Below are 14,921 nucleotides of genomic sequence, written 5' to 3'. Positions count from 1 at the left end.
CATGAGTATTCTATAGTTTTCTGAGTACAGATACTTTGCCTCTTTGGTTAGATTTATTCCTAGGTATCTTATGGATTTGGGTGCAATTTTAAATGGGATCAACTCCTTAATTTCTCTTTCTTCTGTTTTGTTGTTGGTGTATAGGAATGCCACTGATTTCTATGCAATTGATTTTATGTCCTGCCACTTTACTGAATTCCTGTATGAGTTCTAGCAGTTTTGGGATGGAGTCTTTTGGGTTTTCCACATAAAAGAGTGTATCATATCATTTGCAAAGAGTGAGAGTTTGACTTCCTCTTTGCCGATTTGGATGCCTTTGATTTCTTTTTGTTGTCTGATTGCTGTGGCTAGGACTTCTAATACTATGTTGATTAGCAGTGGTGATAGTGGACATCCTGCCACGTTCCTGACCTTAGGGGGAAAGCTCTCAGCTTTTCCCCATTGACAATGATATTTGCTGTAGGTTTTTCATAGATGGCTTTTATGATATTGAGGTATGTACCCTCTATCCTCATACTCTGAAGAGTTTTGATCAAGAAAGGATGCTGTACTTTGTCAAATGCTTTTTCTGCATCTATTGAGAGGATCCTATGATTCTTGTTCTTTCTTTTGTTAATGTATTGTATAACGTTGATTGATTTGCGGATGTTTAACCAACCTTGCAGCCCAGGGATAAATCCCACTTGGTCATGGTGAATAATCCTTTTAAAGTACTGTTGGATCCTATTGGCTAGTATTTTGGTGAGAATTTTTGCATCCATGTTCATCAAGGATATTGGTCTGTAATTCTCCTTTTTGATGGGGTCTTTGTCTGGTTTGGGGATCAAGGTAATTGTGGCCTCAGAAAATGAGTTTGGAAGTTTTCCTTCCATTTCTATTTTTTGGAACAGTTTCAGGAGAATAGGTGTTAATTCTTCTTTAAATGTCTGATAGAATTCCCCTGGGAAGCCCTCTGGCCCTGGGCTTTTGTTTGTTGGGAGATTTTTGATGACTGCTTCAATTTCCTTAGTGGTTATAGGTCTGTTCAGGTTTTCTATTTCTTCCTGGTTCAGTTTTGGTAGTTGATACATCTCTAGGAATGCATCCATTTCTTCCAGGTTATCTAATTTGCTGGCATATAGTTGCTCATAATGTTCTTATAATTCTTTGTATTTCTTTGGTGTTGGTTGTGATCTCTCCTCTTTCATTCATGATTTTGTTGATTTGGGTCATTTCTCTTTTCTTTTTGATAAGTCTGGCCAGGGGTTTATCAATCTTGTTCATTCTTTCAAAGAACCAGCTCCTAGTTTCATTGATCTGTTCTACTGTTCCTTTGGATTCTATTTCATTGATTTTTGCTCGATTTTTATTATTTCTCTTCTCCTGCTGGGTTCAGGCTTTATTTGCTGTTTTTTCTCTAGCTCCTTTAGGTGTAGGGTTAGGTTGTGTATTTGAGACCTTTCTTGTTTCTTGAGAAAGGCTTGTATTGCTATATACTTTCCTCTCAGGACTGCCTTTGCTGCATCCCAAAGATTTTGAACAGTTGTGTTTTCATTTTCATTGGTTTCCATGAATTTTTTTTAATTCTTCTTTAATTTCCTGGTTGACCCATTCATTCTTTAGTAGGATGCTCTTTAGCCTCCATGTATTTGAGCTCTTTCCGACTTTCCTCTTGTGATTGAGTTCTAGTTTCAAAACATTGTGGTCTGAAAATATGCAGGGAATAATCCTAATCTTTTGGTACTGGTTGAGACCTGATTTGTGACCTAGGATGTGATCTATTCTGGAGAATGTTCCATGGACACTAGAGAAGAATGTGTATTCCATTGCTTTGGGATGGAATGTTCTGAATATGTCTGTGAAGTCCGTTTGGTCCAGTGTGTCATTTAAAGTCTTTATTCCTTGTTGATCTTTTGCTTAGATGATCTGTCCATTTCAGTGAGGGGGGGGTGTTAAAGTCCCCCACTATTATTGTATTGTTGTCAATGTGTTTCTTTGCTTTTGTTATTAATTGCCTTATATAATTGCCTGCTCCCATGTTAGGGGCATAGATATTTACAATTGTTAGATCTTCTTGTTGGATAGACCCTTTAAGGAGGATATAGTGTCTTTCCTCATCTCTTATTATAGTCTTTGTTTTAAAATCTAATTTGTCTGATATAAGGATTGCCATCCCAGCTTTCTTTTGGTGTCCATTAGCATGGTAAATGGTTTTCCACCCCCTCACTTTCAATCTGGGGGTGTCTTTGGGTCTAAAATGAGTCTCTTGCAGACAGCATATTGATGGGTCTTGTTTTTAATCCATTCTGATAGCCTGTGTCTTTTGATTGGGGCATTGAGCCCATTTCCATTCAGGGTAACTATGGAAAGATATGAATTTAGTGCCATTTAGTGCCTGTAAGGTGACTGTTACTGTATATTGTGTGTGTTCCTTTCTGGTCTATGCTGCTTTTAGGCTCTCTCTTTGCTTAGAGGACCCCTTTCAATATTTCTTGGAGGGCTGGTTTCGTGTTTGCAAATTCCTTTAGTTTTTTTTGTCCTGGAAGATTTTTATCTCTCCTTCAATTTTCAATGACAGCCTAGCTGGATATAGTATTTTTGGCTGCACATTTTTCTCGTTTAGTGCTCTGAAGATATCATGCCAGTCCTTTCTGGCCTGCCAGGTCTCTGTGGATAGGTCTGTTGCCAATCTAATGTTTCGACCATTGTGGGTTACATATCTCTTCTCCTGAGCTGCTTTGAAGATTTTCTCTTTGTCTTTGAGACTCGTAAGTTTTACTATTAGATGTCGGGGTGTTGACCTATTTTTATTGATTTTGAGAGGGGTTCTCTGTGCCTCCTGGATTTTGATGCCTGTTTCCTTCCCCACATTAGGGAAGGTCTCTGCTATAATTTGCTCCAATATACCTTCTGCCCCTCTCTCTCTTTCTTCTACTTCTGGGATCCCAATTATTCTAATGTTGTTTTGTCTTATCATATCGCTTATCTCTCGAATTCTGCCCTCGTGATCCAGTAGTTGTTTATCTCTCTTTTTCTCTGCTTCTTTATTTTCCATCATTTGGCCTTCTATCTCGCTGATTCTCTCTTCTGCCTCATTTATCCTAGCAGTTAGTGCCCCCATTTTTTATTGCACTTCATTAGTAGCCTTTTTGATTTTGATTTGGTTAGATTTTAGTTCTTTTATTTCTCCAGGAAGGGTTTCTCTAATAACTTCCATGCTTTTTTCAAGCCCAGCTAGTATCTTTAAAATCATGATTCTGAACTCTGGGTCCGACATCATACTAATGTCCGTTTTGAGTAGATCCCTGGCAGACAGTACTACCTCTTGTTCTTTTTGCTGAGGTGATTTTTTTCATCTTGTCATTTTGTCCAGAGAATAGATGAATGAGAGAACAAAACGCTAACAGGTTAACAACGTCCCCAGCAAATATACTCTAAACAAATCAGAAAAGACCTGAAACCAGGGGAAAAGAAAGGGAAAGAAAGAGAAAAAAAAGAAAAAGAAAAAGATAAAAACAAACAAAAACAGAACAAAACAAAAAAAAAACAGAATATGATCAGATTTGATCAGGCTAGTGCATAGATCAGTGCCACACACTAGATTTTGGGTGTATTTTGGTCTGTTAGAAGAAAGTGCCTCCTAAAATTTTAAAGAAAGAAAGACATATATGTACAAAATAAGGGTTGATACAGTGAAGGGATGGAAGATGACTGTAAAGATGAAAATTATAAAAGATTTTATAAAAGGAATTGACAAGAAGTTGTTTGAAAGAAGAAAGATTTAAAAAAAAAGGGAGAGAATGTGATCAGGCAGGAGACTAGAACAAAGCCATACACTAGTGATTTAGGGTATATTTTGATCTGTTAGAAGAAACTGTATCTCAAAATTTTAAAGAGAGAACAACTTATATATATATATATATATGCCAAAAATAAGGGTACCTACTATGAAGGAATAGAATATGACTCTAAAAATGAAAAATAAAAAAATTTTTTTTCAAAAATGGATTGATAAGATGTTGGTTGAAAAAGGGAAAAGGAAAAATTTAAAAAAAAGCAGTTAAAAAATTAACTTTGAAAAACTAATGAATCATGGTAAAAAAGCCATGAATTCTATGTGCAGTATTCCCCTAGCGCTGGAGTTCTCCCGTTCTCCTTGATCGGTAAACTTGGTCTTGGCTGGCTGTTTGTGCTAATCTTCTGGGGGAGGGGCCTGTTGCCGTGGTTCCCAAATGTCTTTCCCGGAGGTGGACTTGCCCCACCCTTGCTGGTCCGGGCTAAGCAAGCTGCTCGGGTTTGCTCTCGGGAGCTTTTGTTCCCTGCAAGCTCTCGGTACAGCTTTGGAGGATGAGAGTGAAAATGGTGGCCTCCCAATCTCCGCCCGGAGGAGCCGAGAACTCGGGGCCCCACTCCTCAGTGCGCCCCCAGAGAAAAGCAGTCACTCCTGTCTCCCCGGTCTCCGGCCGCACTGCGTGCTCACCCGGCCTGTGACTGAGCGTTTCTATATCTGGCCCCCAACCCCGTGTGGAGTCTCCAAACCCAGCAGATCCCTGCAGTGCGCTCCCGCGCCGCTCCTCCCCGGAGGAGGAAGGGGAGTCTCCCCGGATCTGCCACTTGTTGGGTCCCTGCTGGAGGAGCAGTGGCCCGACTGGGCCGCGGATCACAGTTTACGTCAACCCCGAGCTGAGAGCCCGCGCCTCGGCTCCGTCTCTGCAGCCGGCTTTCCCGCTCCAATACCTGGGAGCTCTGGTGCACTCAGGCACCCCCGGTCTTCCTGTGAACCCGAGGGTCCTGAGTCCACACTGTCCCGCGAGGTTTCCACCTCCTGCTTAGCCACTGGAGCGACGTCCCTCAGCGGAGCCGACTTCTAAAAGTTCCGATTTTGTGCTCCGCGGCTCTAGCACTTGCCAGAAGCGGCCGATGGAGGCCCCCTCCCCCGCCGTCTATCCTCCCGAATATCGCCTCGGATTCACTTCTCCGCACGTCCTACCTTCCAGTAAGTGGTCGCTTCTCTGTTCAGAGAGTTGTTGCTACTCTCTTCTTCCATCTCCTGTTGAGTTCGTAGGTGTTCAGAATGGTTTGATCCCTAGTCAGCTGAATTCCTGAGACCAGACAAAATCCAGGTCTCTTACTCCTTCGCCATCTTGCTCCGCCCCCCGAAATCTAATTTCTTAGTGGGACTTTTACACAATATTTGGTAATGATTGGAATACAACATTCTTGAGAAACTCAAGTTTAATTCTTTGTGAAATGGCTATGTTCATATTGTGGGCAAAGAAAGTAATGTCTGAACTTACGGAGACTATTCCTGCTACTTTCATGTTTAGATTGACAACAATAATTAGATTAGTAAACAATAATGTCATATAACTACATAATTATAATTCTTATAACAGATGAATAAAATAGAGCAGAAAAGCAAGTGAGGGTATTGACTCCAGGTTTGGATGTTGGGTCAAAGTTTCTTTAGGTTTGTTGCTTATATGTTGGGCTTGAGCTTACGCCATCCTACTCAGCTTTGGGTTTCTTTGCTTTAACATCATATATAACCTATTTTCAAACTCCTTACCATAGTGTGAACTTAGATTCTTAGGTGCCATGGAATTTGTCTCCCTAAAAAGTACTTCGTAGCAAGACAGCTGAGGTCTTCCCATCAATAGTCACTATGTTGACATTTGCACTCATGTTGCAAAAGCAATCTGGGTAACAGTGACATTAGCAGTAATCAAGGGAGTGACACCAAACCTTACTACTAATCATTGATTGTATTCTTCTCCACCATTAACTTCCAATCTAGACTCTCTGAATACCTCCACATAGGCAAGGCCTCGCACAGAATGGTCACGTGGTACTTCTGGGATCCTGGACCACTGAGGCACTGAGGGCAGGCCTGTCAGGGAAGCCAGAACATCTGGACTCTGGTTTGGGCAATGCAGAACTCAGGAGGAACTGGGACAAACTAGAGATTAAAGGACCTTCTCCCGGTTCTGGGCTCTAACCCAGATTCTGGGCAGATTCAGCCTCTAATAATGTCTAAAATGAAACTCTGCACCAGACAGGTGGGATGGGAAAAAATGAAGTTGATTTAAAGGAAATGAGAAAATGCCAAGGGAATGATTCTGGCATACTCGAGTTTGTGGATGGAGATGAAGATCTGCTACTACGATAATGTGTGCTACATTTATATTCTCCCCACTTAGGGGACAGTTTATTTTATGGAAGATGTGTCATTGAAGTCTATGTCTGTGTGGCATTTCTTTTGTCCTAAAGCCAAGCTGAAGTTTATTATGCTCTGCTGAGCCACTAATGTCTTGCAGGGTATTTTTAAGGCAATTGATGGCACCACAGGAAGAGCAGGATCAGAATTTGGAAGACCTTTGGCACAGTCTTTGGAGAATGGACAAATATGAGAAGAAAGGAATCTAATAGGGAAAAAAGCAATTCATTAAAAGAAGAAGAGTAAATGGGGGAGAGAAGATTGAGTTTGAAGATGACATTAGCTACTTAGTCACTGGATCAGAGGACAAACAACAAACCAATAACTCCAGTCAACCCCTTGAATTCTTTTTTTTTTTTCTCTAAATAACACTCCTCCTCTCCCTTTAAATCTGCCCAGATTAGATTTTTCCTTTTGCTCCCAGAGTCTGCCCCATACTAGTGAGCCCACTTCATTTTTCTTCATTTGGAGAATATTTTTTGAATACTTCCTAGTGCCAGCCATCATATATATAAAGAAAACACCACAGAATCTTTACCATAACAACAAAAACAATCCCAGTGAAATCTACTTCCTTCTCATTCTAGGTGCACAGCTAGATGAAAACAGGCTAAGAGAAGATTAAATAAGTTGCCTAAGGTTATACAGCTAGTAAAATGGCAGAGGGGGATTTAAACTTAGGGTAGGGCAAGGTTCAAATGTAGATGACAGGCTCAAAAACAGACCGTTAGCTGACCATTCCCTGTATTTAAATCCCATGTCTATCTGAATTTCAGAAAGGACTTCACTAGAAGGGAAATCCCTAAGGCTTGGCAACCTTCCCTGAAGTTAAGTAGGGCCAGGTGACAGTCTAGGCCAATTGAATGTGGGTGGGAGTGAGAGATATATATCACTTCCTGGCCTGACCCCTAAAAATCTCTCACAATTCCCTAATGGGCTCTATTTCTCCTCATCTGTCAGCCAAATGCTAATGAACCAGTAGAAGATTCAGAGGACATAGAGGCTGAGGAAATCACAGAATGGAAGAACTTGGGACCCTGAATGACTGTGTGAAGTAAATCATCCCCAACTAACTCCCATTGGACCAGACATGAGGGCAACAAACCTACCCTTATTATTTTAAGTCACTGTGAGGGTTGAGGCTTATTTGTTTCAGGAGTTAAACTACCATGACTAATACATGTGTCCTTAAATAAAGTCCACAGTCCAGTAGGGAAGAGGGGAATGTAAAAATATCACACCCCATAACAAATACTTCCCTCGGATACCTCATGGGGTTTGGGAGCTCTCTTTGGTATCAGATTCATAGAATTACAGCCCTAAAAGAAAGCATGATGGATCCTTCTAAATGTGATACTGGAAACAGGAATAAAACACACAAATGTTCTAGGGGCCAGGCTTCATATGCACGAGTGTGAGAATATATGTGAAGCTGCCAAATGTGAGATAATAGGGCAACACAGGAAATGGGTCCAAGCTAGAAAATGACATGCCAAAAAGCAATCATATTGACTCCTAAAGACCTTATTGGCTAAATAATAAATGTCTACTGGTCAATTTGCCTATGGAAGCCACAGTTATCATGTGAGAGATTTCACTTAGATGTCTGTAGATGGCCCATTCTAGCTCTGATTGTCAAGAAGTTCTTGGGTGTATACTTCACATCTGTTGTTCCTGGGGAATATCGTCTGAAGGAAAACCTTCCAGTCCAAGATGCTGTTTCTGGATCTTCATGCTTTATTCCTTCGAGACCTAAAAGTTTTGATTTCCAAGAGTCCAAACTATTAACTTAATACATAATTATTGACAGGATCGGCTACATAATTTGTGAGGCCCTTTGCAAAATGAAAATGTATGGATTCCATTCAAAAAGCAGGGGAAAATATGATTAAAGATACTAAAATACCAGGGGCGCCTAGGTGGCTCAGTCAGTTAAGCCTCCGACTCTTGATTTCAGCTCAGGTCATGGTCTCAGGGTCTCGAAATGGAGCCCCTAGTGGAGCCCTGCTTCAGGGTCCATGCTCAGCAGGGAGTTTGCGTCTCTCTCTCTCTCTCTCCCTCTTCCTCTGCCCCTTCTCTCACACACACTCTCTCTCTAATATAAATAAATCTTTAAAAATAAAATAATTGTTAAAAAATGATACCAAAATATTAACCTTTTTCTTTTGTGGTTTCTCTCTTGATCTGTCATGGTGTTTTATTCAATGTGTATTTAATATTGTTAATTGCATTTAAACTATCTGATTTAATTTAATTTTGCTATTTAATGTCATGCTCCCTTGGGTACAGGGATGTGCCTGGGGAAATGTAATCTCTGTAGGCACCTCGGGCCCCATTCCGGACTCACTGTGTAGCACTGCCCCTGATATGTTGGGGACCAGCAAGTCCTCCAAAGGCACTTCAGCCTTCGCACCAGGATGCACTTGGCTCCTACATCAGGTGTGCATGAAAGGCTTGCCACGGTGGAGTCACCCACTAAATGCACTTGTGGAGCTACCCGTCCAAGGTGGGACAGCTGCTGCCATGCCCTTCAGGGAGATGCTGCAGGGCACAGGCACCCCTCTTCAACCTTTTGGCATCCATGCCCAGACCCCAGCCAGAGTCACAATCCCCCTACCCAGACCACCTACCTTACTTGCCACCCAGAGCACTACAGGTGGGGAGTGGGCAGCCAAGAACCCAGAGAGGCAGGAGGTGCAGAGGTGGTGGGAAGTGGGACCACATGTGAGCAGAGGCTCAAAGTGTCCTGCCCATGCTCCACTGTCCCATCAGACTTCATCTACAAAACACAAATTCAAAGATAGGATCACCAAGAATTTCAAGATGGTGACTACAGAGCATTAACACCAAGTGTGGAGTCCTTCTGAGTGGGGGCCCCGTGCCACTGCCCATGAAGCCAACTTTGATCATGGATCATCTACCCCACCCGCTAAACATCAGAGATTAAAAATAGACTAAATCCCTACCCTGATAGAGTTTCCATTTTAATCAAGTCCTTATTGAAATGCAGATGAGCGCAGGAGGGGTCACACCTCAGTGAACCGTTTAATTATAGGGAAGATTAGCAAATGGTCAACTTTTGAGTCTTTCGTGAAGATTTCAACTTTGCAAAGCCCTCGGTTTGGACCCTGCTCTTCCATTTTCACTGGTGTGCAATTTACTCAATACTCAATACATTGGGCAATTTACTCAACACTCTTTAAGCCAGTTTCCTCATCTCTAGAATGGGAATGATGATAGTATCCATTTCTATAGGCAAAGAGCCTAGAGGGGCACGTGCTCGTGTTCATTATTCCTGTTTTCTAGTAGTGGGAGTGATAGTAGTGTTACCCATTGGCTTGAGCTCAAATGACCTGAAATAAAGTGCATGAAATTGGAGAAATGACACCAGGGAAAAGGAGACTATTCAGGTGGAGGAAGCATCTATCTCTTTGCAGCTAAATGACCCAACTTTGGGTTATTTTTTCCTTATTTAATGCCAGCTGAATTAGATTGTCTCCCTTTTTTCTTCACTAAATTGACTGAATGATTTGGTGCTTCGTGAAAAAGAATCTAACAGAACAGCTTCCTTTTATTTTCATTAAAGAAAACTTGGGTTTTAAAGTTAAATGAAGCACAGTTTATTTCTGATTTCTAGAGGCAAGGAAATGATCATGTGTCATGGACTTTTCACTATCCTATGAGTCATGAAATTTGGCATTTAAGTTCACTTGTACCACTGGCCTGTTAAGTGCATTCTCTTTAACCTCTGGAGAATTGTAGTGGTAACACTTGTCACATTCCCTACTGAAGTATTTTGAGGATTAGGTCAAATTCTTAAAATACTAGCAATTTAATGAAAGGCATTTTCTTAAAGAGGAGAAAAACCAATGCAGGAGTTCTGTTTCCTACTTTTAAAAAAAGAATCCAGGAATTGTTTGAAATACAGTTGGATTTCTACACAACTTGATTGTGACCTTCCAGAAAAGCATTCATAAGTCTGGAATTTCCCAGGATGCTTTGCCTGGAATTAGTGTTGAATTACCAGAAAATCAATATGACACGTAGTATCCATTTATGTAGATAGTAATTCAACACACACACACACACACACACACACACACACACACACACACACACACACACACATCTCATTGTGGAGTTCCAATTCGGGAGAAAAAGGAGTATCCTAACCAGAGATGGAAAGGATTCATTTCACAAGTTGTTCTATGTAATCATCTCCAGTTGGAAATATAATATGATAAAACACAATTTCTATAGTTTTTATACTCATCCTGAAAAATAGATTCTGTATTTTTTTCAAGGTTTAAAAATTTTATTTTAGATTTTCATTCATCATGCTATTCCCTCAAGTTCCACCTAGTATACCATGAATATGAACTGCACCTGATCTAAATCATCCCCATTTTCCCCCTCCATCTTCCTTTCTCCTACCCCGTGTGTGTGTGTGTGTGTGTGTGTGTGTGTGTGTGTGTGTGTGTGTGTGTGTGTGTGTGATTTCAGCAATTTTCCTCTAACAGAAGTCTGAGCCCCTTTCTGAGAACATGGGTGAAGTCTCCACAGATCTGGTCGGGAACCACTCCATACTGTGTATGAGGATTTTCTTCCCTGGGTCTGCATGTTTCCACGCTGTCAGAAGTCCTTTTCGTGCCTGGCTGAAAGCCCAAGATATCTAGACCATCTTGTAAAATAAATCATTTCCTTCTCTGGTTAGTACACTCTCTGAAGATGCATGTGCTAGGAAGAGATCACGGGGTTAAAAACTCAAAGAGCTAGGGGAAGGGGAGAGAAAGAGAAGGGAGCCTGGGAAGAATGAATAGAAAACATTTGGTTCTTCATCTGGACTGAGTTAATCACTGTACCTTCAACGAGAGCCTCAAGAGACCCCAGGAGAATTCCTGGACTCTCTCAGGAAACAGATTTCTCCATCTGAATGAAATCTTCCTTGGAAAATAAATTACACAGAGAGAGAGAGGGAGAGAAAAGAATGCTTCAGGCTCCCATATGTCTCTTTCAAATGATTTATCCTCTCTTTGGAATACTTGAGCTTCTTCATGCCTTGGGTTTATTTTGTTTAAAAGAAAATTCAAGTGACTATCTGGAATTCTGCGACCTAGATTCTGCCCAATTTTGGATTCCTTCAGAAATGAAATAGGTAGTAATTATCAGGCACCATAATAGAATGCTCCAATTTCTTCAAGGGAAAATGAAGAAGTGACTCAGTACCTCCTAATTTAAATTACCTCCAGTGTTAAACAAGGCTTACAAAATCCACTGATATTTGTCCTGAAGGTTCAGAGTGCCCAGGAGTAAGCTAGCACATTCTGTTGTGTCTGTTTAGGACCAGTTACAATATTTATGGCCTGCCTTCCACATTCGACAGAAATACCTATAAGTTCTGTGTATGTGCATACAGAGGAACACTTAGATGACCTGTACTAATAGTTTTGTCCACACTTGAAGGCCTTTATGGGGCTCCTCATTGCTAACTACTCCTCAAGAGAGGAAAACAGGAGGCCAGGAGATGGCTGGGAAGAGAGGCTAACATGTATTTGGAGGACGGCTGGGTGCCAGGTACAAAGCACAGAGGCTGAGATCGTTTGATCTCGTTTCTGCCACTTACTAGATATGTGAATTCAGATAAGTTATTTAACTCTCTAAGCCCCGATTTCTTCATCTGTAAGATAGGAATCTTTATATTATTTATGTTAGATAATAGCTAACTTTTTTTTGAGGGCTTTTTGTACCAGGCGCTAAGTGTTTATGTGTGCACAGAACCCTACAAAACAGGTACTAGGAATAGAAGCAAAAATTTAAATAAAGTGCTTAGCAAATAAGTGTTCAACACTAGCTACTATCATTAAAATAAATCTTATTATATAGTGTCTTAGAGATATAACATATCTCAGTTAATTTTCTCAAAACCCCTATAAAGTTGGTATCATCCTTCCTAGTTTTTGCTCATGAGGAAGCTCAAGGAAGTTAGGTCACTTGTACATGTTTACTTAGCTGCTAAGAGATAGGGCAGGATGATTCAAATTCAGTGGTCTGATTTTAAACTTGTTCTCTTTTTCCTATACTGCAAAAAAACACATTTTTCCCCAATTCATGCTATAGAAACATTGTCTTCTGCTCGTGGCTATAGGATTTCCCACTACTGTTTATGGCTCTGCCTCACAGGTCTGAACTCAGTCCCAACAGCTTTATTGAGAAGAGGGATCGGCATTCCAGGGCACCTTGCCTGTGGCGTCGGGTGAGGGTATTTGCACAGACAGGTTTAGGTGTTGCTCACATTATGCACCCATCTCCAACTCCTTACCCAGGGGAGCTACTGGTACCCCCACCAGCGGCACCACCACCATCACGTCATCCTGACTAACCCCTGCTCATCTTCCAAGGCTTAGTTTGAGCACCATGTTCTTAGGGAGGCCCGCCCTAAACACTGATCCTCTTTCACTTAGTCATTCATTCAGCAAATATTTACAAGGGCCAAGCGCCTGATGTCAGGCACTCTTCGGAGTACAGTACGGAAACTCCCAGTCCCTGTGATGCTTTCATTCTTGTTTAGGTAAGGTTCCCCACAGCATCCTGAAATTCACGTTTATAACCTTGTGTGCTTATGGTTATTTATTTGGAAGAATTTAAATCAATACCATTCATGTTCCCCGGGATCCTGGGATCGAGTCCCCCATCGGACTCCTTACAAGGCGGAGCCTACTTCTCCCTCTGCTGCCGCTCCCCCTGCTTGTGCCCACCCCCCGACAAATAATTAACAAATAAAATCTTAAAAAAAAAGAATTTAAATCAATCCATTCTTCCCCATTAATTTCTAAATACAAAAAATATACAGACCACACAAGATTTTCTCCATTAGTTATGGAGCTTTGCACATAGTAGGCACTCAATAAATATTTGCTGAATGACTGGCTTGCAATAGGCACATTAATTCATCTTTTTTCCAGGAAGCACTAGCAATGGGCATTCTCAGTACCGATTCCCAGGAGCTCCTAGGGTGCTGTGAGCTCAGACATCCAGCCTGGGAGAAAGACAGAAAAGGTCCATAGTTTAAAAGGGAAGGGCTCCATATTGTGACCTACTTCTTGAAAATAATCTCTCCCCTGGGGATGTGGAGACAGAGGAGTTTTCACACAATGCTAATGCACATATAGATTGGTACAACCATTCTGGCAAGCAATCTTGCAGAATTTAGTCAAATTAAGTATACACACATCTCATGTTCCAACAACATAGTTCCTGGGTATATGTCCCAGGGATACTCTCACACAGGTCTGTGGGAAGACATATGCAATGATGTTAACTGCAACATTATTTGTGGGTGTCTGTCCATCACTGGAAAGCAAATGGGTAACATGTTGTGGAGGCACAGGATTGGCATCTTAGGCAGTAGTCAGGAACAATGAATTAGATATCCATATAGCAATATGAAATCTAGCAACACACAGCCACACTCATGTCTAGTGGAAAAGCCGGAAAACAGAATGAGATGCTTAACATAACCACTTATGTAAGTTAAAAATCCATGAATAGAAAACATTGCATGTTTTGCAAAAATGCTTGCAATTAAAACATCCACACTAAATACATTAAAATGATTGCCTATAATGAAAGCAGCATGGGGGGTGTGAGGATAAATGGAAATTAATTTGTGTAAAAATGTAGCTTATTACATAAATTAATTTATAAGTCAAATAAGGGAGAGGGCTTGCATGGACTATTGATGTCACTGAATAGAAGATTCAAAAGCAAACAAAAAATGTTTTTCAGGGGCGCCTGGGTGGCTCAGTTGGTTAAGCGTCTGCCTTCAGCTCACGTCATGATCTCAGGGTCCTGGGATCGAGGCCCACGTCGGGCTCCCTGCTCTGCAGAGAGCCTGCTTCTCCCTCTGCCTGCCGCTCCCCCTGCTGTGCTCTCTCTCTCTCCCTCTCTCACAAATGAATAAATAAAATCTTTAAAACAAAATGTTTTTCAGAGCATCTGCTCTGTGGCACTGCTTGCCAGACTTGTCTGTCTGTTATGTCCATTCCTGATGCCACCTGTAGGTCGTACAGCTTGCAGAGATACTTTGATGTGTTTTAAATTTGTTTCTTCTTCTGTGACGGTCCCCTTTGCTCAGTTTTCACCGTGGAAGCCGCTTGAGGACTCTGAGTTCCCAGTGAACACTTCTGTGCTGCTTACGGAGGAGTTTGGCACAAGAAGCATCACGGCAGCTGGCTCAGCTGGTTCTGCTCCAGGAAGTCACTGTGTGAATGAGCCATCTCTGTCTTGCTGAAGATGCGGAAGCCTAGCCTGCTCACTCATTCAGATGTGGCATCTGGGCAGGGCCCAGTCTCCCCATCATAGACAGATGTTGACGTGACTCCCACTTGCAGTCTGGATCTTGATGTCACATTACTGCAGCTATGGTTCTTGGGCTGTATCTGGAGTTTCCTGGACACAGGTGTCTAATGTTCCTTCGTCCAGCCCTAGCACTGTAGTTCTCCATCATGGACATTGTTGTCCTGCCACAGCTGCTGAATCACTATTTCCAGAACTTTGGTTCTCCAGGCCACAGAGAAGCCACAGCATGGTGGTGTGCTTTCAGGCCCTCCCCGTACTGCACCAGGCAGCCAGACTTCTCAGAGGGCCACACTCTCCAGTATAAAAGCTATTGGGTTGAAATAGCCTGAGGATGGGCACCTGAGTGGCTCAGTTGGTTAAGTGCCTG

At 41.7% G+C, this 14,921-nt stretch overlaps 1 long non-coding RNA gene across 2 annotated transcripts in view; it reads right to left on the bottom strand.

Moving 5' to 3' along the window:
• LOC113921310 overlaps nt 1–14,921 on the bottom strand; it is a 171,845-nt gene that overhangs the window by 20,516 nt on the left and 136,408 nt on the right. For both annotated transcript variants that reach the window (XR_003519637.1, XR_003519636.1), the window contains exon 4: nt 8,827–8,975. This is a non-coding gene — a long non-coding RNA (uncharacterized LOC113921310). The remainder of the gene's footprint in view (nt 1–8,826; nt 8,976–14,921) is intronic.

Source organism: Zalophus californianus, chromosome 9 (genome assembly GCF_009762305.2).
Source record: "Zalophus californianus isolate mZalCal1 chromosome 9, mZalCal1.pri.v2, whole genome shotgun sequence".
NCBI classification, from domain to species: Eukaryota; Metazoa; Chordata; class Mammalia; order Carnivora; family Otariidae; genus Zalophus; species Zalophus californianus.
This window is presented reverse-complemented; position numbering and strand designations above follow the sequence as displayed.